This window comes from Schistocerca gregaria, chromosome 7, assembly GCF_023897955.1.
Source record: "Schistocerca gregaria isolate iqSchGreg1 chromosome 7, iqSchGreg1.2, whole genome shotgun sequence".
NCBI classification, from domain to species: Eukaryota; Metazoa; Arthropoda; class Insecta; order Orthoptera; family Acrididae; genus Schistocerca; species Schistocerca gregaria.
The window spans coordinates 317,705,231-317,731,204 of record NC_064926.1 but is presented as its reverse complement, the minus strand read 5'-3'; positions in this window follow the sequence as shown (position 1 = coordinate 317,731,204).

Genomic DNA, 25,974 nt, shown 5'->3' with positions numbered 1-25,974 from the left:
TAAATCTACAAAAACACCCGAAAAATTGATTCTGAGAGTTTCAAAGAATAAGAAGATAAACAGAATGTGGTTATAACTCGCTCCTAGAGATACAAATGATTAAGTAGCCCACTTCCCTATATGATACGTGAACGATTTGGGTCTTAAATACAAAATTGAAAAAACGCATTTTCGAGAGCTCCTGCAGTTCGGCGAAGTTAATAACATGCATCTCATCAATGAAAATGTTTCGTACATGGTGCTACATTCTAAAAATATTACTGCGGAGATCTTTCAACTCTGTCTACTGTTGTTGAGGATTGGATCGCAGATAAACAGTTGTGATGAGCAAGATTATGAAGATGTCTGGTGCTAGTTACGTTCCCATTAATTTAAGTCGTGCTCTTAGATTCCTGTCTAACCGCAACTAGGAAATCGCTGCATATTCGGAAAAAATGGTGAATTATTTCTGACAAGAAAAAATATAAAGTTCACTGACGGTTGTTTCACTGACAGCAATTTCATCTCCAGCAATGTCATACTCCGTTTTTTAAACACACAGAAATCATGAAATCATTACTGAGGAAGTGCGCTCTTACATGTAAGTAATAATGAATATTGCAGCTCAGAACGTGTTGCATATATCAAGAAAAAAAAATCACTCATCTGTGCGCGAATCAGTATCCTTTCGGATGGCATTCCTGAGCGTTATCCATATTCTTTTTATCATCTCATTTTGTTGCATCTGCTGGGGGCGGACGTCGTAAGACACCCGTTTGAGTTCGTCTTTGGTCGATTAACTCAGTTCTTTTATTACAGAGGGCAGCTAACCCTCTGACCGAACACGTTGAGCTACCGTGCCGGCAATTGGCCAGAACAAACAACAGAAACATAGTGCCCAATTCTCGTCCTATTCTGCAGAGGAACGTAGGCTGACTTCGTTGCCAAACGGTGCTGCGTAAGTCATAAATGCTTGATAGTTTGGAAGGTTTCCAATATCAGGCTTCACATAATTGCTTGCCATTGTTACTTGAAAGTTGAAAACACGTTTCGATAATTACTAACGAAACCATTTGTGGGAAAAGTACACAAAGTCATTAGTAACGTCAGTTGACACTCATGTAATATACGTAAGGAGAGACGATGTCTTGATATTTAATGATCTTTTAAACTCTTATTTGCATAAAAATAACACACATTGTGAAAGAATATTGACCGAAAACTTTTTTTTTTTATGTAATCATTCACAGTAACAACCTAACCTAACCTCATTTCTAACAAAGAAAAATAGTCTATTATGAACTCACTTTCCAACCGGATGTGTACTCTGGTGATTCTTTAGTAACACAATCACTAAATCCAAAGCTAAAATCGTTAAATATGCTTAAAATAACAATTTGTAGGTGTACATAAACCACAGCTCACCGATCGACAGAGTCACACCGAAATCCAAAACCTCTCGGTACAATTGTCATAAAATCGGTGGGAGGACCATTTGGTAACAGGTCTCAGAAGCTTACTGAATAGGATATTTCCATAAAGAACCGTAAATGACGTCACTACCGAGACTAACCTACTACATCGATCGGTATGAACGACCAGAATAGGGCCCCAGGCTTTGCTCATAGCAAAATAACAGTGGCGAATACTGACCGACCACACAACGTCAAACGAAGATAATATACAGGAGATCGTGTGGTCAGGACTTGTAAGTGGGCACCCAGGGCTGCCGTTAAATGACAGAACAGGAAATTAGGTAAAATTAAGGGATTTCCGTGTAAGGTATACAGAGGGCGCGTCTCGGGTCGGAAGTTAGCCGGTTTGACCAGTCTAGGAGGAGGAAAAACCAAATAAGTGGGCAATGGATGGGGAGGCCGTTCATGTTAACCTATGTCAGTAGCCGGTCATGGAACGCGGAGCCAGAGCCTCTGCCTCCAAAGAAAGACGTGTGTTCTGCTCGAAGTCTGGATTGCAAGAGAGAGTATCCCACGCACACTATTGGCTAAAACCGATGGCGTGAATTCACTAGCAATTTCAGCGCAGGCTTAAGGCCTCCTTCGTCAGCAGCTTTAACTGGACAGAACTGCCTCGGTTCTGAAAGGCAGGCAACTTGTGTCACGTAGGCACAGCGTAAGTTGCTCCGGGAGAAAACTTGTAAAGATTTCACTGGGCCTTTGAAGTAAAATTTTTTAAACCAAATTCCTAAAATACTCCGTGACTGGCTGCCACCATGTACACCAAATGACCGTTTCCTCTCCGATTCAGCGCAGAACCTCATTCCTTGCCTTATCTGTCCACCTAGTTTTCATCATTCGTCTGTAGCACCATATCTCAAATGCATAGATTCTCTTCTGTTTCAGTTTTCCCACAGTCCATGTTTCACTACCTCACAATGCTGTGTTCCAGACGTACATCCTCAGAAAGTTCTTCCTCAAATGGCTAGCACACTTCACTTGGCCAGGAATGCCATTTTTGCCAGTGCTTGTCTGCTTTTGATGTCCTCCTTGCTCCGTCCGTCACTGGTTATTCTGCTGCCTAGGTAGCAGAATTCCATAACTTCATCTACTTCGTGACCATCAATCCTGATATTAACGTTTCTTGCTATTCTCATTTTTGCTACTTCTTGTTACTTTCGTCTTTCTTTGATTTACTCTCAATCCATATTCTGTACCCATAAGACGGTTCATTCAGTTCAGCAGCTCACGATAGCAATGTCATCGGTGATCGTTGATATCCTTTCACCTTGAATTTTAAACCTATTCCTGAACATTTCTTTTATTTTCATCATTGCTTCTTCGATGAACAGATTGAACAGTAGGGGCAAAAGACTACATCCCTTTCTTACACCCTTTTTAATCCGAGCACTTATTTCTTGGTCGTACACTCTTGTTATCCCATCTCGACTCTTGTACATATTGTATATTATTCACCTCTCTCTATAGCTTATCCCTATTTTCCTCAGAATTTCGAACATCTTGCATCATTTTACATTGTCGAATGCTTTTTCCAGGTCGACAAATCCTACGAATGTGTCTTGATTTTCCTTTAGTGTTGCTTCCATTATCAACCGCAACGTCAGAATTGCCTCTCTGGTGCCTTTACCATTCCTAAAGCCAAACTGATCATCATCTAACACATCCTCAATTTTCTTTTCCATTCATCTGTATATTATTCTTATATGTATCTTGGATGCATGAACTGTTCAGCAGATTGCGAGATAATTCTCGCACTTGTCACCTCTTGCAGTCTTCGGAGTTGTGTGGATGATATTTTTCCGAAAGTCAGATGGTATGTCGCCAGACTCATACATCCTACAAACCAGCGTAATAGTCGTTTTGTTGCCACTTCCTCCAATTATTTTAGAAATTCTCCTGGAATGTTATCTACCCCTTCTACCTTATTTGATCTTAAATCCTCTAAAGCTCTCTTGAATTCTAATTCTAATACTGGATCCCCCATCTCTTCTAAGTCGACCCCTGTTTCTTGTTCTATCATGAGATATATCTTCCTCCGTCATAGAGGCCTTCATTGTACTCTTTACACCTACCCGCTCCCTCCTCTGCATTTAGTAGCGAAATTCCCGTTGCACTCTTGATGTTACCACCTTTCCTTTTAGTTTCGCTGAGCCTTCTTTTGACTTTCCTATATGCTAAGTCAGTCCTTCCGGCCATCATTTCTTTTTCCATTTCTTCACGTTTTTCATGCAGCCATGTCATCTTAGCTTCCCTGCACTTCCTATGTATTTCATTCCTCAGTGACTTGCATTTCTGTATTCCTGAATTTCCCTAAACATTTTTGTTCTTCCTTCTTTCATCAGTCAACTGAAGTATTTCTTCTGTTATACTTGGTTTCTTCGCAGTTACCTTATTTGTACCAAAGTTTTTCTTTTCAACTTCTGTAATTGCTCCTTTCATAGATGTCCACACCTCTTCAACTGTACTGCCTACTAAGCTATTCCTTATTACAGTATCTACAGCCTTAGAGAACTTCAAGCGTATCTCGCCTTTCCTTAGTACAACCGTATCCCACATCTATGGTAGAAGTACTGTAAGGGAAACCTCATCCTTCCGCCAGACTTTGTCCTACTAGCAACTACACCTGTTCTCACTGATACACCAGACATGTACAGCAAGTGAAACAGCACATTCACAGTTCACAAATTCCGTCCCAAGTGACACACACTACACCAAAAACATTTGTTCACAAGTGCTCTCGGAGTGTGAATAGAGATGCTTTGTCATGATGCCGTTCATCCATCATTGCAGCCTCCTTACATGGGACCATTTCAGGTCATTCAGTCGAGACCTGTAAAATGTGGATATTGTCCTCAAAGGCAAAGTGACTACGGTATCTCTCCAGGATCCTGCTGATGCAGACGTGGAGAATGTAGACACACCCCCACTTGGCAGTGACGACCAACAATACAGTGACACTTGATGCACTAGCAGTCATCACTATTGACACTTACGACTTACAGACAGATGACCACAGCATTAGAATTATCGACGATCACTTCATTATTGATGCACAAAGTGACATTCCGAGCACATCCATCGATCTGGTGACATAAACCTATGGGCTACTCTCTCACATCAGCTGGATGGCCCTGTCATCGTACCTGTCTACGAATGGCATCCTCACCATTACTGCACTGACACAAAACCCCTGAGAGCATCAACACCTGCTATGCCACCTACTATGCTCCCTTCACCTGCAGCAACATCAACACCAAAGAAACGCACAACAACATCAACTGCCCAACCTCGGTCATGGTTCAACTGCCCGCTATGACCATTGGCCGCCTGGCTCCATATCAAGAGCATACCGTCTCCATCACATCACAGACACTGAGAAGTGGTCCAGCCGTGTCCCGCTCAGCAGCCAGCCACAGCACAGCTGATCATGAACACCTGTGCCTGCACTACACCCGAGATGACACGAGGCAATCACCTCTCCCTTTAGTGGTAAATATTGTTAACTCATAACCATGTTTTCCAAGTTATTAGTACACATCCCGATATCTGTAGTGGAGATCTACCTATTAGCTCAGATTCTCAAATTTAGTGCCCTAAACATAACAGGTGACCTCCACAAGAAAAAGTAAAAACAGAACTTACGAAAGTGGATACCAAAGAAGTTTTCATTAACCACAAAAGCAACAAAATAGAAACGACAGAAATTGTAAGACCATCACCAAATAATTACAGTTTTCAGTACATAAATTTTACCAAACGGTACATTTGAGCAGAAAACTCAAATTTCGAACAGAAGAAACGCACTGGCGCACAGAGAAGCGACTTTGGCAAATCTTATTTGCATGGGAGAAGCAGATCGCATTGTGGCAGTTTTTACACTCATACTTTGACATCTTTCTGCGAACCGTTTCCGCAGTGCAAGTGATGAATCTACATGCTTTGGATATGGGAGAGGTGATGATTCTCTGTATCTTACGTCCGAAGAGTGTGGTGGATGGTACAGTACTTCCCAGTCCCATCGAACGAACAAAGCATCCACAGCTTGCGCCGTATGCACCCGCACATTGTCGTGCAAAATAATGGGTCGGTTGCGCAGAAAGTGTCGCCGCTTCTTTCACAAAGCTGGTCGCACGTGATGCTCCAAAAACGAACTGTAATACGACCTAAGTTCTCGTGACTTTGATTTGATTCCGAAGATGAAGAAACCACTTCGTGGCATTCGTTCCAGAGCTGTTCCAGAGTTCCGACAAACAATAAACCGCTCCATTCGCACCATCAACAGAACAGGCTCTGCTAACGGTATACTACGCCTCCCACATCGCTGGCAACGGGTTCTACACAACGCAGGTGACTCCTTTGAAGGACAGTAACAGGTGCAAAAATGTAACTCTTTGGTATCGGTTGTGAATAACTAGTTGCCATTTCTAAAAAGTACGATGTCCATCGAGGGGTCCCTGGGTTCAGAACTAAATACCTAGAAAACTAAGATCGATTGTTAAAGCTGTAAGAATTTTATACAGAGGTTTCGAAATAGTTCGAAAAACTGCTAGCAGATGCTGCTGTACGCTTCGCATCTCATTCAGTATGTGTACATAATTAAACTCATCCTCTGCAAGTAGTCTTTGTAATCACATCACAATCGTTTCGAAATGTCCACTGCTACCAGTGCGGACGTGGTGCAAATAAACACTGTAATTTGTCATCACATCCTGCAGTGTCTGTATGAAAATGGAGTCAGACGCCACACAAACCGCCGGATCAAACTCGTCCAGTGTGGTAGCATGGTTCCGGTAGACAGTCTTTCAATGAGCGCAACGAAAGGTATTCACAAGGAGTCATGTGGAGGCCAATCCGTCCCTGCGCAAGTGAATTTGCAATAAACCAACGCAATCACTGTATTCCCGAAGTGTTCGTCATAAGAGTGAACTATTATTCTGTACTACGTGTTCTGGCCCCATATTGCTTGAACCAGTCAGTGCTTGTCGATCTTCCAACACTAGCTGTGTAATAGTGTTCCAAAACTGCGACGTAACCTTCACTGCTGATTTTCCTCGCATGAAGAAGGGCCAATAATACCTTTTCTGTATTTTGAAGCCCAAAAAGTAACTTTGGAAGAATTCAGTGGTTTCGCTTAGCACAAATAGGGCTTTTTGGAACGCCAATATCGCCAGATTTGTTTGTTCACAACTCCATTGAGGTGGAAGCGTGATTCATCAGTGAATCAGATGCAGTCAACACCAAATTCTTCCTTATCAGTGACTGTGAGAATATGGTTTGCCAAGTCAACCCTACGTCGCACAGCTTGTATGGCTAAGGCCTGGTGGCTTTGGATATTGAATAAGAACATATGTAGGCTCTGTCTTAGTATTTTATGTGTGCTGGGACGCTTCAAACCAGTCTCTGCTGCTATTCTTTGGGAGGATTTCCTTGCATTTTACTGAATAATTCCAGAAATTGTGGTGACATTTTTGGGAGTAACTATAGTTTTGTCAACGTTTCCCACTAGATCATCAGCCACACTCTCTATCCGTAGGAATTTGGCGAAGAGCTTACGAATGGTTTCTGAATTGAGTCGTTTTGAAACATTAGATCGTATTTCAAAACTGCATCTTGATCCCAAAGGACTGTGTTCTACCCTGTGATGTTCCAGTATCAGAAAAAACATATTTTTCAATGGAATACATGTTTCCAACCTCACCCTTTGGTACACTAAAGACCACTTCCACGGTAGAGCTATTCAGTCTAAGATGTGGCGCACCATTTATCGGCACTATGTATTCCGATCAAAGTACCATCTGTTAGCAACTTTTCGAACTATTTCGAAACTTCAGTACAAAATTCTTACAGCTTTCACAATAAACATACTGTAAATCAGGGTTACTTGGACCCTATAAGGTTACTTGAACCTAAAACGTTTAAGTGATTTAAGCCATTCCTGGTACTGGTTTACTGAAATATTCGATATAGTTCTCAGATCACCCATGAGATAGCATCTCTCAGTAGGCTGCGGCACATTCCACGTATTTCCAAGAGCAGCTACTAGGACTTCTCGTCTTACATCTTCTTTGTACAACATGCAAAGGTGAGTACTCAGTTTTATTCCTCAAACCGTACTTTCTGTAATTTCAATGTACATGTTTAACTATAAATCACCAACAAAACGTTATTCGTCAAAGTGTTTGCTGGTGTACTGATAACCAAATACAAGGACCATTTGGACCTACAACTGGCTTGGGTCCAAATAAGCTGGAGGCATGTGTTGTTGTTGTTGTGGTCTTAAGTCCTGAGACTGGTTTGATGCAGCTCCCCATGCTACTCTATTCTCTGCAAGCTTCTTCATCTCCCAGTACCTACTGCAACCTACATCCTTCTGAATCTGCTTAGTGTACTCATCTCTCGGTCTCCCTCTATAATTTTTACCCTCCACGCTGCCCTCCAATGCTAAATTTGTGATCCCTTGGTGCCTCAAAACATGTCCTACCAACCGATCCCTTCTTCTAGTCAAGTTGTGCCACAAACTCCTCTTCTCCCCAATTCTATTCAATACCTCCTCATTAGTTATGTGATCTACCCATCTAATCTTCAGCATTCTTCTGTAGCACCACATTTCGAAAACTTCTATTCTCTTCTTGTCTAAACTATTTATCGTCCATGTTTCACTTCCATACATGGCAACACTCCATACAAATACTTTCAGAAACGACTTCCTGATGCATAAATCTATTCTCGATGTTAAATTTCTCTTCTTCAGAAACGCTTTCCTTGCCATTGCCAGTCTGCATTTTATATCCTCTCTACTTCGACCATCATCAGTTATTTTACTCCCTAAATAGGAAAACTCCTTTTCTACTTTAAGTGTCTCATTTCCTAATGTAATTCCCTCAGCATCACCCGATTTAATTCGACTACATTCCATTATCCTCGTTTTAATTTTGTTGATGTTCATCTTATATCCTCCTTGCAAGACACTGTCCATTCCGTTCTACTGCTCTTCCAAGTCCTTTGCTGTCTCTGACAGAATTACTATGTCATCGGCGAACCTTAAAGTTTTTACTTCTTCTCCATGAATTTTAATACCTATTCCAAATTTTTCTTTTGTTTCCTTTACGGCTTGCTCAATATACAGATTGAATAACATCGGGGAGAGGTTACAACCCTGTCTCACTCTCTTCCCAGCCACTGCTTCCCTTTCATGCCCCTCGACCCTTATAACTGTTATCTGGTTTCTGTACAAATGATAAATAGCCTTTCGCTCCCAGTATTTTACCCCTGCCACCTTGAGAATTTGAAAGAGAGTATTCCAGTTAACATTGTCAAAAGCTTTCTTCAAGTCTACAAATGCTAGAAACGTAGGTTTGCCTTTTCTTAATCTTTCTTAGTCGAAAGGTCAGTATTGCCTCGCGTGTTCCAACATTTCTACGGAATCCAAACTGATCTTCCCTGAGGTCCGCTTCTACCAGTTTTTCCATTCGTCTGTAAATAATTCGAGTTAGTATTTTGCAGCTGTGACTTATTAAACTGACAGTTCGGTAATTTTCACATCTGTCAACAGATGCTTTATTTGGGATAGGCATGTATATTTTTCATTTATATCAAACTAAAACACCTGTCACGAACTGTGACAAGTTTTCTTCAATTTGTACATAATGCAAAACATTTTTGAAACTATTTAGGTCTTTTTTCTTTACACGTTTAAGGCTTACTATGTTGCCTAAATACAGAAGATTGCTTAGGAGTCGCAAGTACAATGAATTTGCAGGTGAACAGCTGGCAAATTGCTTAAATGCATTCAGATCAGGTGCACTGTTCCAAAGGCAAGCAGAAGATTTTTTAAAAAAAGACAGGTCCACCATAAAACGTATTCTAAAAATTCTTATTATTGACAATCTCGATCATTCAAAAGTTTTCAAGATAGAAGTAGAGTAACCGTTTGCAAGCCACCTAGACAAGATTTGCGCGCATGGATTTCAGTTCATGAGCTGGATTTTAGAGTCACCTTTAGAGCTACATGAGGGACTGTAAATGTTTCTAAGAAAAACATTACATGAAGAGACTGGGTTAGAACATTTCTAAGGAGACACACCCAGTTATCAGTAAGGTTTTCCAGCAATATGAAGAGTTGTAGTGATAAATCCCATCCCTTGAATGAGAGGTATCATGTCCTTAAATACATGTGTCAGGCAAACAATACTCATGACAGAGTAGTCGATAAGTGGTAGGATGTTTTAAATAGTAGGTGCTGATATCAGAACTAACAAGCGAGCGACTCCATGAAATCTAAGAACGCGAAATGTCAACGATAGTAAATGTATTGTAGTTGTTAATTATCAAGTTCAATATCAGATCTGTTATGTACATAGTACAAAGAGGCAATGTACGAGTTGATAGCTGTCCTCATTTATCATTTACTGTGTTGTAATTTTGTAGATAATATAAAGAAGTGAATTGCCTCTCACTCCTTATTTATGTGGTAGAGTGAATGAGAATGAGAAATTAATTATCAGCAGCTTTATCAGCAGCCTGTAAGGAGGCGATGTCTGAGTCAAGTTGGAGGAAGAAGGTACATGGATTCAGAGCACAAACTACCTGGACGCTGATTAATAATCCTTAACAGCGACCAAATGTTCATTAAGCAACAATCATTGTATGTAAAAGTAGTATTCAGGTGACAGCTTCTTTAAGTGTTTGGTACATGAGATGAAGTATAAAAACACCACGCACACCAAACCCACCTGAGTCACTTCAGAGTTAGAGCTTCTCTTGATGACAAAATACTTAATGAACATATGGATCATTTAAATCTCTCAAATGAAGGTATCTTCGTAACTGCCGTCTGCTTCACGTCTGCTGTGCAGCGAGCTACCTTAATTTAAGTATTAACTGTATTTTTCTTACTTGTCACTTCTTCTTCCGTGTGTTTTGCTTTTAGGAAGCTTTAATTGTCGAGTGCTAGTAATAGTGTTCCATAGATTTCGTGTTTGTTTTGAATACAGTCAGAGAGAGTCCCTTTAGTCAGCCATAGTGCCAGTAGTGCTAGTGCGTTTTCAATACAGTCCAGACACAGGTAGTGCTATTTTCATTGTTTTCTACTAGAATTGTCTAGCAACCACAGTTTAGTCAACTAACAGCTGCCTTTAGTGAATTAGCAGTCTAGTTAAAAGTTGATTAACTCTCTACAGTAACTTGATTTCTTAGGATGGATAGGATGTGTGACGGCTGTGTACGGACGCACGAGGAGTTGGCCACTGTTTGCGTACAGCTGAGCGTGTTGATGGCCGCCGTCAGCCGTCTTCAGGCTGACGCCTCCGAGTGTAGCGGCAGTGGGGAGTCTGGTGCGTCGCATGGCACACCCCAGGTGTTACATGCTTCGCCTACTGTCCCTGCTGTCGAGACATCTTCGCGGGTACCGGGAGCGGTTGGGCCAACCTCTCCCCAAGGGGAGTGGCGGGGCGCTCCTTCAGCAAGGTCCTAGCACGGAGGGAGGGGTTTATTAGTGATTGGGAGCTCCAATGTTAGGAGGGTGACGGAGCCCCTTAGGGAAATAGCGGAAAGGTCGAGGAAGAAGGCCAGTGTTCACTCTGTCTGCTTGCCGGGGGGGTCTCATCTGAGACGTGGAGGAGGCCATGCTGGTGGCGATAGAGAGCACTGGGTGCACCCAACTGCAAATTGTTGCTCATGTTGGCACCAATGACACCTGCCGTCTGGGTTCAGAGGTCATCCTCAGTTCGTACAGGCGGTTGGCGGAATTGGTGAAGGCGGGAAGCCTCGCTCGCGGGGTGGAATCTGAGCTAACTATTTGTAGTATTTTTCCCAGAACCGATCGCGGTCCTCTGGTTTGGAGAAGAGTAGAAGGCTTAAACCAGAGGCTCAGACGATTCTGCGGAGATCTGGGGTGCAAATTTCTCGACCTCTGCTATCGGGTGGAGAAATGTAGGGTCCCCCTGAATAAGACAGGCGTGCACTACACGCAGGAAGCGGCTACAAGGGTAGTGGAGTACATGTGGAGTGCACATGTGGGTTTTTTATGTTAGAGAATTCCCTCCCAAGGCCCGACAAGACGCCTCCTGAGATGCGGCAAGGTAGTTTTAGGCAAAATGCAATAGGGAATAACAATATTAATGTGGTAATCGTAAACTGCAGGAGCGTCTATAGAAAGGTCCCAGAACTGCTCTCATTAATAAACGGTCACAATGCCCATATAGTACTAGGGACAGAAAGTTGGCTGAAACCAGACGTAAACAATAATGAAATCCTAAACTCAGATTGGAATGTATACCGCAGAGACAGGCTCGACAGTTAAGGGGGAGGCGTGTTGATAGCGAAAAGAAGTGCAATAGTATCGAAGGAAATTGACGTAGGCCTCCTGGCTCACCAGCTATTGTGACTGAGCACCTGAAGGATAATTTGGAAAATATTTCGAGTAGATTTCACCACCATGTTATAGTTCTGGGTGTAGATTTTAATTTGCTGGATATAGACTGGGAAACTCAAACGTTCATAACGGGTGGCAGGGACAAAGAATCCAGTGAAATTTTTTAAAGTGCTTTATCTGAAAACTACCTTGAGCAGTTAAACAGAGAACCGACTCGTGGCGATAACATATTAGACCTTCTGGTGACAAACAGACCCGAACTATTTGAAACAGTTAACGCAGAACAGGGAATCAGCGATCATAAAGCGGTTACTGCATCGATGATTTCAGCCGTAAATAGAAATATTACAAAAGCTAGGAAGATTTTTCTGTTTAGCAAAAGTGACAAAAATCAGATTACAGAGTACCTGACGGCTCAACACAAAAGTTTTGTCTCAAGTGCAGATAGTGTTGAGGATCAGTGGACAAAGTTCAAAACCATCGTACAATATGCGTTAGATGAGTATGTGCCAAGCAAGATCGTAAGAGATGGAAAAGAGCCACCGTGGTACAACAACCGAGTTAGAAAACTGCTGCGGAAGCATAGGGAACTTCACAGCAAACATAAACGTAGCCAAAGCCTTGCAGACAAACAAAAATTACTCGAAGCGAAATGTAGTGTGAGGAGGGCTCTGCGAGAGGCGTTCAATGAATTCGAAAGAAAAGTTCTGTGTACTGACTTGGAAGAAAATCCTAAGAAATTTTGGTCTTATGTCAAAGTGGTAGGTGGATCAAAACAAAATGTCCAGACACTGTGACCAAAATGGTACTGAAACAGAGGATGACAGACTAAAGGCCGAAACACTAAATGTCTTTTTCCAAAGCTGTTTCACAGAGAAAGACTGCACTGTAGTTGCTTCTCTAGATTGTCGCACAGATGACAAAATGGTAGATATCGAAATACATGACAGAGGGATAGAGAAACAAAATCGCTCAAAAGAGGAAAGGCCACTGGACCTGATGGGATACCAGTTCGATTTTACACAGAGTACGCGAAGGAACTTGCCACCCTTCTTGCAGCGGTGTACCGTAGGTCTCTAGAAGAGCGTAGCGTTCCAAAGGATTGGAAAAGGGCACAGGTCATCCCCGTTTTCAAGAAGGGACGTCGAACAGATGTGCAGAACTGTAGACCTATATCTCTAACGTCTATCAGTTGTAGAATTTTGGAACACGTATTATGTTCCAGTATAATGAGTTTTCTGGAGACTAGAAATCTACTCTGTTGGAATCTCCATGGGTTTCGAAAAAGATGGTCGTGTGAAACCCAGCTCGCGCTATTCGTCCACGAGACTCAGAGGGCCATAGACACAGGTTCCCAGGTAGATGCCGTGATTCTTGACTTCCGCAAGGCGTTCGATACAGTTCCCCACAGTCGTTTAATGAACAAAGTAAGAGCATATGGACTATCAGACCAGTTGCGTGATTGGATTGAAGAGTTCCTAGATAACAGAACGCAGCATGTCATTCTCAATGGACAGAAGTGTTCCGAAGTAACAGTGATTTCAGGTGCGCCGCAGGGGAGTGTCATAGGACCGTTGCTATTCACAATATACATAAATGACCTTGTGGATGACATCGGAAGTTCACTGAGGCTTTTTGCGGATGATGCTGTGGTATATCGAGAGGTTGTAACAATGGTAAATTGTACTGAAATGCACGAGGATCTGCAGCGAATTGACGCATGGTGCAGGGAATAGCAACTGAATCTCAATGTAGACAAGTGTAATGTGCTGTGAATACATAGAAAGATAGATCCCTTATCAATTAGTTACAAAATAGCAGGTCAACAACTGGAAGCAGTTAATTCCATAAATTATCTGGGAGTAGGCATTAGGAGTGATTTAAAATGGAATGATCATATAAAGTTGATCGTCGGTAAAGCAGATGCCAGACAGATTCATTGGAAGAATCCTAAGGAAATGCAATCCGAAAACAAAGGAAGTAGGTTACAGTACACTTGTTCGCCCACTGCTTGAATACTGCTCACCAGTGTGGGATCCGCACCAGATAGGGTTGATAGAATAGATAGAGAAGATCCAATGGAGAGCAGCGCGCTTCGTTACAGGATCATTTAATAATCACGAAAGCGTTACGGAGATGATAGATAATTTCCAGTGGAAGACTCTGAAGGATAGACGCTCAGTAGCTCAGTATGGGCTTTTGTTAAAGTTTCGAGAACTTACCTTCACCGAAGTGTCAAGCAGTATATTGCTTCCTCCTACGTATATCTCGCGAAGAGACCATGAGGATAAAATCAGAGAGATCAGTGCCCACACAGAAGCATACCGACAATCCTTCATTCCACGAACAATACGAGACTGGAATAGAAGGGAGAACCGATAGAGGTACTCAAGGTACCCTCTGCCACACACCGTCAGGTGGCTTGCGGAGTATAGATGTAGATGTAGGTGTAGGTGTAGGTGTAGAAAAAATCTACAGTTATGATGAAATTTCTATGCTGCATGATCGTGGAAGAAAAAATATTTGTTGTAGAGATTATAAATATCCAGAGGGGGAAATAAAACATAAGTCGTGTTTTGTGGGAAAGTTGCTAATAATTCAACTACTCTGTACATAATTTAGAAGGCAGAACAACTATAGACCATGTGGACAGGAAATTGGCTAGTAGTTGCCAGGAGTAACAGAAGTGAAAATGGATGGATTGACCAGGGAATATTTGAATACTGGTTTAAATCGCATGTACTCTGATAATTAAGAAACTAGAAGAACAAAAGTCATTATTGGGAACAACGTAAACTCTCATCTGAGTATGAGTGTTTTGAAATTGTGTGAAGTTAACAACATCAAACTTGTTTGTATGCCTCGATATTCCAGCACCTAACGTAGCCTCTAGATATCGCCTATTTTAAACCCACTAAGTCCACGTAGAAGGCTGTTCCTACCAGATGATAAGAATCTTGATGCTGGTAAAAATGTACCAGCACTTCCAAACCATCAGATTCCATTTTAGCTGAAAACAGTGCTGCTAGAATTGGAATCTTCAGTCTCAAGTAATTTACAGGCAGGTTTCAAAATAGCCGAGATACATCACCTCAATAGGCAGCAATTACTCAATTACTTAAGCACCTTCCGCAAGAGGAATGCCTGTGAATATTAACTGAGTAGCAGATTCATTCATAGCACGTCTTGAAGGCAAGTGACATCCGTCTGTCAAGACTTGGAAAACTAAAGTGAGAAAACTGGAAGTTTCAGAAGGAAAAAGCGGTTGCGATGATGATACTGACGAACAGGGTAAAATGTTAAAAATGTCAAACAGAAGAACCGCAGTAAAAGTGAAGACAAATACCAAGAAAACGAAGAAACCATCAAAACAATTCGACATTGAATCAATGTCAGAAGATGCTGATGATTTCAACCTGCAGTCATCAGGAGAAAGTGATTTCAGTTTGTTTCACAGTGAGAATGAAGCATGTAAGTTGAGGGAACTTGATTTTCCATCTACCAGTAGGCTTATGATGAACAAACTCAGATGAGCAGTACAAAAACCGGGAAGAAAAATGAAGACAGTGGCTCAAAAGATATTAATCTTAAACAGACATTGGAAGACGTCAATTTTGTTATCTTTTTATGGGAGAAATGGTTGGTTCAAATGGCTCTGAGCGCTATGAGACTTAACATCTGAGGTCATCAGTCCCTTAGAACTTAGTACTTAAACCTAACTAACCTAGGGGCATCACACACACCCATGCCCGAGGCAGGATTCGAACCTGCGACCGTAGTGGTCACGCGGTTTATGGGAGAATATTGAATTTCCTAGTATTGTAAGAAAACAAAAAAGACATTCTGCATTACAAATGGTGCGAGAAGGAGATGATTAAACTCAAAAACTTGTCAAAAAGGATTTATTTTCTATTTTCAGTCTAAGTCAATGTTTAGAGTCGGTTAAAGTTCTGTTATTTGTTTCATAACTCTACATTTTTATTATTTTATTGTGTTGTTAAAGGAATTTTCTGAATAAAATTATTTTACAAAATTCACATTTAGGTATAAATAATACCTTTTAATAACAGATACTTCGTCTTACTTCAACCCAACACACATTTATAATGCTTTTGCACAGGAAATTAGAATATGGGTCCCAGTAAACCAACCTAATGGCTACTAGAACCCAATTTTTCTACATCTACACCTACATGGATGCTCTGCAAATCACACTGAAGTTCCTGGCAGAGGGTTCATCGAAAGATCTTCACCGTAATTCTCTGTTATTCCGATCTCGAAAAGTGTGCGTAAAAAACGAACACGTACATAATTCCCCCCTATTTCGCAATAATACAAAACGTGCTGCTCTTCTCTGAGCTTTCTCGATGTACTCTGTTAATCCTATCTGAGAAGGATCCCGGATCGCGCAGCAGTACTCCAAACGAGAACTGCCAAGCATAGTAGGCATTCTCTTTTGTAGATCTGTTACATTTTCTAAGTGTTCTGTCAATAAAACGCAGGCCTTCTGTTTTTTTCCCCAATTTAAGTTGTTCATAATTGTAATTCCAAGGCGTTCAGTTGAATTTACGGAGGTTAGATCTGAGCGCTTTTTTTGTGTAACCAGTGGCGGATATATACGGAGGGCGCACGGGGTGCCCCCCCCCCCCCGGGTGCCCCCCCCCCCCGGGTGCCCCCCCCCCCCCCCGGGTGCGCCCCCCCCCCCCCCCCCCCCCACCTTCCGGGGCCGCTCGCATTCCCACCTACGCCGCCCCCGCCAGTCAGCCCGCACGCTATTCGTTCGTTTCTCTCGTCAGTCGAGTCGACTAAATCGAGTTATCGAGTAGTTGTACTTTCCTATGTAGCACGCGCGCCGTCATATTTTATACGTTTCTGTCTGGCACATAGATACCTAACACATGCTGTAAGGTAACAGGGGATAATATGGTACTCTTTCAAGTAATTTAAAATTTAAAACACAGCAGCAGAGATAATATTCTGGGCAAAATGGACCGGAAAATACTTGTTTTGTGTTTTGAGGGGCGTTGTAGTTCCGTTGCATAGTGTTTTGGTTTTCTTTTAATTGCAACGAATTATATAAGTGTGGTGATAATTTGTAAAATTATATAATGTATTTAGATTTAAGTATTTAAATGTTATAAAATATTGTAAACGAATTGTGTCAATGTTTAGTGATTATTTTGACTACTGTGGTGTCATGTGGCCCGACTCAGGACTGTGGATATGAGCGGGAAAATCGGGGTCTTTTGTCTTTGGCCGTTGTGGTGGCGAGTTGGGAGCGCCAAAGTGCTGCGAGTGCAAGCATGGACGCCATTGTATGCGAAGGAACAGAGTGAAAGTGTGTGAGTGTGAGACAAACAGTGTACGAATTGCACCGATTATTATTCGTGAACTTAAAAATGCATGGCCACAACGTTAAAGTGTTTCTTTTGCATAAATAAGTTTCAATCTGAGCGTGTATAGTTCAATTCACTGCTGTTCAAAAGCCAGCCAATATCTGACTCAATAATAGGGGCGCAAATGCAACCGTTTACTACCAACCCCCTTTGCAGATGAGCCACGTGAAAAATAGGTAGTAAACGAGCCCGAGTTCAGTTGCAATACATACGAGAAAAGTCGCGGCCTTCTAGGCGCTCAGTCCGGAACCGCACGACTGCTACAGTCGCAGGTTCGAATCCTGCCTCGGGCATGGATGTGTGTGATGTCCTTAGATTAGCTAGGTTTAAGTAGTTCTAAGTTCTAGGGGACTGATGACCACAGATTTTAAGACCCATAGTGCTCAGAGCCATTTGAACCATTTGAATAGCAACTTATCAGAATACCAGAATACCAGAATAGAAGAGATGTACACTCTCATGGAACCAGAAATAGTAGCAATCTTGACATACCTTACTACAGATTATCCAAGTCATTGAACAGCTACGAAGTGGTGGGTATGAGGATGTTTAATAATTTGCCACTAGAATGGGTAGAAGCTCCATTTGATTTATTTAAAGACAAATTGTTCAGTTGGTTAGCTGCAAATCCATACTACTCACTTCAAGAATTTTACAACTGTAAAATATCATAGTGGTACCGATTTGGAGAGTGCAGCATAATTTCTTTAACTGAATCAGTTATGATGCAATGTTTTCATATTATTTCATTTTAAATATTGTATTTTATGTAAAACCTATGTCACATATTGATCTTTAACCCATGTATATATGCTGTATAACTTGTATATATGTAACTTGACTTTGTCAATTGCTGTAATAGCTAAACGACAATAAAATTTCATTCATTCATTCTCTCATTCAAAGTCGCGGCCATTCTAGTGAGCTCGCTACGCTATTCCGTCTGGAATTCATTCTACTGTTTTCTTGTACAGAGAACCTTCGATATGTAGCGTTATAAATATGTGCTATTCGCCAAATAGGAAGCTAGTTTATACTGGCATGGCAAAAGCAAATTTAGATTCGACGCTCAAGGTGTACGACGGCATGAGATCTAATGCTGATGGTCACTTTGACCGTATTTTTGAAGAGGCGAAGGCTGTTATGGAAGAGTTAGACATGCAGATGAGTGTTCCTCGTCTCACAGTCAGACAAAGAACAGGGAAAACTGCGATCATAATGATGATGCTATGGCATAAAAGAAAAGAACCGTTTTTATTCCAACACTGGACCATGTTACGACTGACATGAGAGAACGTTTTGCTGAAGAAAATATTTATCGTTTAAAATTCAACATATTTTTGCCCTCACAACTACTGAAACATGACGGTAATGCTCTGGTACATGTACTGAATCAGTGCTGAACTGTACTACCATTCTTTGAACAAAAATCACTCTTTGTGATTAAAAAGAGACTAATGGGAGAGATTCTTCAATACAAGCAAACGAGCATAAACGCCGTCAATGATCGTGATTCTGTTATTCAAGTGTTGTCTGTTTGTCGTAGATCTGACTGTCCGACTTTGCACACGCTTTACAAAATATTTGCTTGTCTACCTGCATCTACTGCTACAGTAGAAAGAAGTTTTTCAACATTGTGGCGTACAATGAAGGAGGATCGGCTTAATGGCTTAGCTCTGTTGAACACTCACTCAGATACTGATTGTCCTATTGAAGACGTAATTAACCAATTTACCAGGAAGAATAGGCAAATAGAATTCATCATTTAAGGAAGAGAACCACAACTGCGAGGCGCTCGCTATCTGAAAGAGGCCGAGAAGAACGACTACCCGATGCTGTGCACGCGCCGGTGAAGCAGAACTGTCGTGTTGTTTTAACAACGAGAGCACATTGTCATGCCGGCATAAAGCGAAGCGCAGCATTATGGGCAAGCGAAGTACTAAAAGGAAGATCGAGAGAAGAGAACGGTCAGCGCCGAGGGCGCCAGATGAAGAACCAGGTAGCCCCGTCAGCCAACGCGTGGTGATGGACACCTCGTGCAGTAGCAACGAGGACGACTCGCCCCAGAGCGGAATAGATGTTGCCACCGGTCCCGCCTACAAGAATGACGTGAACTGTTGCAACTCCAAAGCTCTGACTCCCCCAGTACACATCCGATACGAAGACTGGGCTGAGCGAGTTGCGGCAGTCGAGAAGTCGGGCGTAGACGACGACTCGCTGCTTGTGGTGCAAGCAAACTGCGAGTGTGATGAGAAGAAGGTAGCGCTCGAGAAAGACAGGCCGCGCGTATGTCACGAAGGTAGTCCTGTGCTGGCTCGCTCGCTCAAATCAGCAGACAAACTACGTTTCTACACCTTGTTAATTCGTAACTAGGCGTGTCTGTGCAAACTAAAACTGAATCTTCTACCGGAATCCGCTATTATAGAATATTGTCCTATAATGGTGGGAAGTCCATGGGCCTACTTATAATTTGTTACAGCTGTACTGGCGTACAATAAAAAAAAATCACGCTAAAATGATTATTAGTTGCATAAGGCACCACTTCCAGCACGTAATGAGAACTGTTAAGCAGAGGAGACTAAATGCTATAAACACGCCGTTGTACCTTTTATATCGAGTATTGATCTTAAATTAAATTTTGTTGTAGTACTGTCAATCAGTAAGACTTCATAATAGCAGATTCCAGTGGAAGATGCAATTCTCGTTAGTGCTTACACGCCCAGCTGCGAGTTAACAGATTTACAAACGCATTTTGTCTGCTGAGCTGAGCGAGCGAGCGAGTTCAGGACTACCTTCGTGACATACGCGCCGCGGCCTGTCTTTCTCGTGAGCCTCGGGTCGCGCCCTATCTTGCACCGCACGTCGTCGCAGCGCCGATGGCAACTGAAGCGGCGCCGTGGAGGGAAAAAAGGAAGAAGAAATGGATAAACACAGCCAGGGTACTCGTGAGAGGACTGCCCTGGATGTGCAATGAAGACACTGTGAAGAAGGGACTTCACATGAGAGCGCTCGAAAGGGTGGCTGTAAGGCAACACAACAGATGAACAGGAATAGGCCGCCGCTCGTCGTCCTGGCTGTGGAAACGGCCTTGGGCGAGCAGAAGCTGACCGCAGAAGAAATCTACGTGCTGGAGAAGCTCGTGGGCTTCGTAGTAATAGCGACGCCTCTACCAGCAGAGCTCGACACGAAACAACAGTGCTTCAAATGTCAGCAAGAAGGATATGTGGCACGACATTGCCGCAAACCCGCGGTCCGTGTAAAGTGTGCTGCCAGACGTGACAGCCACGCGTGCACAAGGACGCGAAAAGACACAGCAACGTGCTTCTGCTGCGGCGGACCACACGTGGCCAGCTGGAGGGGATGCAGGGCCCTCATGGGCCACAACGCCAAGAGGGACAAGAGACAGAAGAGGAAGACGGACCAGGCAACTCCTGCAACTGCAGAAGGCGCTGAAAAGAAGAAACGGCGGAGAAAAAAACGCAGGAAACAACCTGCGACCATAACTCGGCAACAGTCAACGACAGCGATGAAGGAAGACCCCGCCGCCGTGCGGTCGGCTACCCCCAATCATCAGTGAGAGAAATGGAGGGGTGAGGCCCCTAAGTGGATGGCTGCCGCCACCGCCATTAAGAGTGGTAAAGGGGCGGGCAGGCCAACCACAAACGGGCGACGGCAATCAATGCCAGACCGCCAAGATGACGAAGACGCCGCAGTGGCAGAACACGGCGCACCTTCAAGCAGCCACGACGCACAGCGATCGGAGATGGACGTCGCCCTGGAAGAAGCGGTATCCCGCTTCCGGACGGTGGTCCACACGGAGATGGAAGCAGCCTGCCTCACAGTGAGGGAGTGCTTCCGTCCCCGACAGCAAATGAAATCGCGTGCGTCACCGATGACGGCGCAAACGGACGCCGATGCGACATCCCAAACGAGAGAGCCTGCTCGCCGCATGCACAGACCACAGCAATGAAGAAAATGGTGACAAATCGCGCCGTGCAAACGACCCATGTCCCAGCAAAGAAAGAAGACCAAGAAGTACAAACTTAACTGGCATGACATCTTAGTAAACACTGAGGTGCTAGACATGACAGATCCGAGGCCAGAGGATCGAGACGACGCGTACCAACGCAACTGGCTCGAGGTGTGGCTAAAGAAAGAGGCGGAACGACTCTAATTCCAGAGAGGGGAAAACTGGAACAAGAAGAGCAACGCCACCGTCAGCCCTCTCGCTACAATAAAAGATAGGCCCGCCCCAAAGTGCAGGGCGGCAGAAACAACGCCGTAGTGCTGAGAAGCCACAGCAAAACGTAGCGATTCCCCAGTGAAGCGCTATGAGAAGAAACAGGTGACAACACCAACAGCTCTGGCCGGGTTTTACAGGTTTTCCTCTGGCTGTAAGGTGAATACCGGAGCTGTTCCCCAAAATTTCCTGCAAATAATTTACCATTTGGGAGATATAAGTTCCCCCCTTCCCCCTAGAAAGAAAAATAAACAGAGCAAAAACAGAATTACGTAAAACCCCATGCCTGAATAGTGCTCAATCCGTAAGGCACTAGAACAGCCTGCCTTCCTCCTAAAAAGGAAGAAAAAAAAAACACATTCGGCAGCTCAGTCGGCATCCATCCGCGACAGCGGCAACGTCTTTGAACGTCCGGTTTTTTCGATATTCGAATTTGAAATGTGCACTGAAATCGAAAATCTCGCCAGTTGTGAGGCGCGATCTGTGATACGGTTTTTGTTGGCAAAAAACCTAAAACCTATAGAAACTTATCGTGAACTGTGCGAAGTGTACGGAAACAAAGTAATCGGTGAATGTTCTGTCCGGAAATGGTGCATTCGGTTTAAAAGTGGCCGAACGAACATTTGCGATGAGGAGAAGAGTGGACGCCCGAACATTGTGACCGACGATCTTGTCACTAAAGTTGATGAAACAATTTGTAAAAACCGTCAGTACTGGAGCAACCTGCATTCTACCCCACTTTCCATTGTTGCCAGATGCATCCAAGAACGCGGCGATGACGTCACCAAAGATGGCGGGATGTAGACTTGGCAACAGCGCTTGATGTCGTCCAAGATGGCGACCATGAAGTCGGATGATGACGCAAGTACCGTTATCAAAGATGGCGGCTTTTGGCGGGAAAGTGCCAATCACCCCTTCCTCAGAAAAATGGCGAGAAGTTCAAATTCCAACACGATAATGCATTACACCACAGTTATCCATACTAAACTAAGAAAATCGCAGGAAGATTGGTCACTTGGGCTACCTCCACTAACCTAAGTAATCCAACCGCTACTTCTTCCTTTGAACCGGCGCCATGTTTGAATTTTGGCGGCAAGATAAGACACTTGGGGTTTCTGTACTAAACTAAGAAAATGGCGCGAAAGAATGGACACTTGGATAAACCTTAGTCACCTGACCGCCACCTCCTCCTAAGGATTTGTGGGAAAAGACTTGGACATAAGTCTTTATTTAAACAATTTCATGCAATACAACCATCCGCTGTGCTCACCATGAAGTTCAGACTCCAACTGACTTAGTACACAATGCCACCAGCAGAGGGCGCTGTCGTTCAAGATGGCAGCCATGACATCAGTTGATGATGCAAGTAACATAATCCAAGATGGCAGCAAACAGTGCGTTCACCACCAGGTCCCAACTCCAACTGACTTAGTATACAGCGCCACCGCCAGAGGGTACTACCATGACTTCAGTTGATGACAAGGACCATAATCTAAGATAGTGGCAAACAGTGTGTTTTCCATGAGGTCTGGACCTAGCATTCAGTACCAGCAGCAGAGGGTGCTGTCGTGACATCAGCTGATGACACGAGTACCTTTACCCAACATGGCGCCAATTTTTTTTTTCTCCACTCAGATGACCAGAATTGGTGGTGCACATTCAGTCTTTGCTGAGCTGTTGTTGTGAAACCATTGTCATGTGTTCCATCACCTAGATGAGTGTGAAGGACAGAGTACCTTTCAACAGCAATGTACACATTCAAAGGAGGATTGGAGCCACACTTCTCTACATGAGGTATGGAAGAATATGATAATGCATGAGTGTAGGAGCAATAAGCACAAGAATTCAGTTCGTCAGATTGCGATAATGCAGAGGGATGGAGCCAGGATGAATCGCATAACCAGCACATACTCATGTGCATGTGAAAATGGCCAAGATATTCACCATGAAGAACTCACTCTCCGAAAACGCAAGAGACATGCAGTTGATGTCAATTCGCTTTGCTGTAAGCATATTTGTATATCCGATATATACCATTTAAGAGCAGCTGCTCACCCCCATCCACGTGGTCATGTGTTCTACCTATGAGTTATTGGTGTTTGAAAGGGACGAGTTTAACAGCTATGTTGTTTGTAAGCTTGATGTCATGATGATGTAGGTGGGTGGTATATAAGGAAGACTCAGCAACCGCTCAATCTCTGCCCCGGTCAGTCAACCAAGATGAAAGTTCCGCGTAGTCAGCGTGTACACAACTTTCCCACTAGGGCGCGCCCCGCTAAGCACAACAGCGCAGGCGCAGCGCTCGTCCGTCTCACTAAGAGATGGCGCTATCTTAGAGACGGACCAAATTCTGCTTCCGCTGATCCACCTATTAACATGTTACGCAGCCAATGAGATTGCTGTTAACGTAGAACCTTTTCTTTTCGTGGATCACACTCGCACAGTGATACCTGAATGCTTGAGGTATTACAACGAGTGTACAGACCTCCGATTAGTCAGTATGCATTTGTCTGTAGTCAAGATTCAGCCTGCGCCTAATAAGATTATCATATTCCTGTACATAGCCTTGAAGAGAAATGAATAGACACTTCGTCAAGTATTAGAGATATGTGAGAATAAGATTAACGTACCAAGACCAAAGGAACTTCAGATTGTCAATTGTAAATAGCATCCAGAACCAAGTTAAGTTATTTTTATGCTTGTTATTATTTTATTAAATGTGTGTGAAAATTAATCAAGTTCTGTTTAAAGTTGGTCACCGTCAATCTGCTACTCTAACCGTGCAAGTGGCATTTCTATCGTCTGACATAGTGGCAGAAGATAAACACACCACGATAAGGCCATGAGACATATAACTGACACTCACCTCCTTCGTTAGAGCGACAAGTCAAATAATCCGATGGTGTGTGTACTGAGGGTCTTCCAGTACGCACACCACAAAGTGTCAGTCATCACAGCAGCAGCAGCAGAATAGGAGAAGGAAGCTGCAGAAAAGTAATAATCTATTTCACAATATTATTATTATTTCTGTAGCAGCAGCATGTGATACTTATGTATATTCTTCTTTGTCAGGTAGCTGCACCCATGATGTCAGGATCAGCAGGCTCCAGCCTATAGGGGTCTGCACACGTGGTGGCCTCAGACTCTTCCATGCAGGATCCTATAGTGCAGCTTCTCAGAACACTGGAACAGGATAGCAAGGTGCTAATTTCAGTGCCAGAGGCTGCACTTGATGGGGCTTCACAGTACTGGACTCCTTTGTATGCACTGTCCATTGATCATCGCACAAGAGATGTACAACCATCAGTGCAAGTACAGCTGGCTAACTGTGCCAGTGTGGATGTTGTGGATGAGAAGATACCAACCCCCAGTGCACTGCAACCATTACTATTCGCCTCAAGCTCTGTGTTAACAGTTAGTGGTTCAAAACGTCTTCATGTAGGGCTTGGAATTTCACAAGACGGTAGCCTGTCAACTGTGTTAGTACTCGAAAATGTGTCGGAAAATATTAAAGTGCGGTTTTCGGAGTACGAGTGGGATGAACTCTGTCACGTAAAAAGATACATCAAGAAGCACATGACTACTGAATATGCTCCATCCCAGTCATATCAGGATATGTACTGCGGCAGTCTAACTGTGAGTATTCTATGACAGTATGACGATGCTACACTAAGAATTAAAAGTGGTGAGGGTCAGAGTATTTTCATGCAGCACTCGTGTGTTGGTAACTTGTTCAATACTGGACATGGTGGTAACTAGTACAATAGAGAGACTAAATAGATACCGCCCATATGTTCAAGGTGTGTACAGTGACATCATTAACTGGTTTCGCACATGCAGCATTAAGATAGAATATATAGATCATTGTTTTAGTACCTGTATAACTGCAGTGCCGAAGTGTTGTGCTATTCCTCGAACAGGTGCTGAAAAAGTTGAACTCAAATTTACTGATGCAACACCAGACTAGCGCAATGCGCCGATAACATTACGAGATATACGTGCTGGATTTGAGGGACACAAGGAGCAGCTATTTTCCAAATACTGTTTTGTTGCTGCGCCAATTAAAAAAGAATCAAGTGATTTTTTTCATGCTAATGATAATTGTAGATGGTGAATAAATAAAAATATTTACAATCTTAAATTTGTGTTTGTGTTTTTATTTCTCTAGACAAAATGTCACATACGTTAATGAGCGTTAGTACACATTAGTAAACGTTAGTGTGCGTTACTACACGTTAGTGCACCCTTATGTACGTCAATGTATGTGACACTCTTCCCTTGAAATACACTCCTGGAAATGGAAAAAAGAACACATTGACACCGGTGTGTCAGACCCACCATACTTGCTCCGCACACTGCGAGAGGGCTGTACAAGCAATGATCACACGCATGGCACAGCGGACACACCAGGAACCGCGGTGTTGGCCGTCGAATGGCGCTAGCTGCGCAGCATTTGTGCACCGCCGCCGTCAGTGTCAGCCAGTTTGCCGTGGCATACGGAGCTCCATCGCA